General features: G+C 33.8%; 1 non-coding gene across 1 annotated transcript; it reads right to left on the bottom strand.

Moving 5' to 3' along the window:
- Positions 1-1,169: 1,169 nt before the first annotated feature.
- LOC127741903 (small nucleolar RNA R71) lies at positions 1,170-1,276 on the bottom strand. Its single transcript, XR_008003091.1, has one exon. It is a non-coding gene; the product is annotated as a small nucleolar RNA R71 (small nucleolar RNA).
- Positions 1,277-1,689: the final 413 nt, after the last annotated feature.

Raw genomic sequence — 1,689 nt, 5'->3', positions numbered from 1 at the left:
TCTTGTTAAGAAAGTTTCAATCTTTAAATTCTAGAATCATATCTTTTAGTTTCTTGTTAGTCAAGTAATCAAATTTTAAATTTAAAAGTCAAATCTTTTTCAAAATATCTTTTTTCAATCATATCTTTTTAAAATATCTTTTTCAAATTATATCTTTTTTTTTAAATTCAAACTTCAAAATATCTTTTCTAACTTATTATCTTTTCAAAATTGATTTTCAAATCTTCTTCAACTAACTAGTTGACTTTTTGTTTGTATTAACTATATCTTATCTTTTTCAAAACCACCTAACTACTTTCCTCTCTCTAATTTTTGAAAATTACCTCCCTCTTTTTCAAAATTCTTTTAATTAACTAATTGTTTTAAATTTTAATTTTAATTCTTCTTTTAATTTTCGAAAATCACTAACCCTTTTTCAAAATTAATTTTCAAATTCTCTCCTTCTCATCTTCTTCTATTTATTTCTTTATTTACTAACACTTCTCTTCATCTCAAGAATCTGAACCTATCTTCACCCTTGTGTTTGGATTCTTACCTTTTCCTTCTTCTATTCCTTTCTTCTTCTACTAACATAAAGGAATCTCTCTACTGTGGTAAAGAGGATTCCTATTATTATTTTCTGTTCCCTTCTTTTTCATATGAGCAGGAGCAAGGACAAGAATGTTCTTGTTGAGGTAGATCCTGAACCTGAAAGGACTCTGAAGAGGAAACTAAGAGAAGCTAAATTACAACAATCCAGAGACAACCTTACAGAAATTTTCAAAAAGGAAGAGGAGATGGCAGCCGAGAATAATAATGCAAGAAGGATGCTTGGTGATTATACTACACCTAGTTCTAAGTTTGATGGAAGAAGCATCTCAATCCCTACCATTGGAGCAAACAATTTTGAGCTGAAACCTCAACTAGTTGCTCTAATGCAATAGAATTACAAGTTCCATGGACTTCCATCAGAAGATCCCTACCAATTTTTAACTGAGTTCTTACAGATCTGTGAGACTGTTAAGACTAATGGAGTAGATCCTGAAGTCTACAGGCTCATGCTTTTCCCTTTTGCTGTAAGAGACAAAGCTAGAACATGGTTGGATTCATAGCCTAAAGATAGCCTGGACTCAAGGGATAAGCTGGTCGCAGCCTTCTTGGCTAAGTTCTTTCCTCCTCAAAAGCTGAGCAAGCTTAGAGTGGATGTTCAGGCTTTCAAAAAAAAGATGGTGAATCCCTCTATGAAGCTTGGGAAAGATACAAGCAGATGACCAAAAGGTGTCCTTCTAACATGCTTTCAGAGTGAACCATTCTGGATATATTCTATTATGGTCTATCTGAGTTCTCTAAGATGTCATTAGACCATTCTACAGGTGGATCCATTCACCTAAAGAAAACGCCTGCAGAAGCTCAAGAACTTATTGACATGGTTGCAAATAATCAATTCATGTACACTTCTGAGAGGAATTCCGTGTATAATGGGATGCCTCAGAGGAAGGCAGTTCTTGAAATTGATGCTGTGAATGCCATAGTAGCTCTGCTCGCATCAATTTTTGGCACCGTTGCCGGGGAGTTGCAATAGAGTGCTAAAGTTATTAATTAGAATTTATTTATTTGCATTTTATTTTATTTTTGTCACTATGAGTTGTACGTTTCTTTCGTTAAATGACGCGTTCACTTCCTGATCCAAGCTTGACAGTATTTGACCCT

This window comes from Arachis duranensis, chromosome 9, assembly GCF_000817695.3.
Source record: "Arachis duranensis cultivar V14167 chromosome 9, aradu.V14167.gnm2.J7QH, whole genome shotgun sequence".
Taxonomy (NCBI): Eukaryota; Viridiplantae; Streptophyta; class Magnoliopsida; order Fabales; family Fabaceae; genus Arachis; species Arachis duranensis.
Note: the sequence above shows the minus strand (reverse complement) of the source record. Positions and strands in the feature narration are given on the sequence as shown.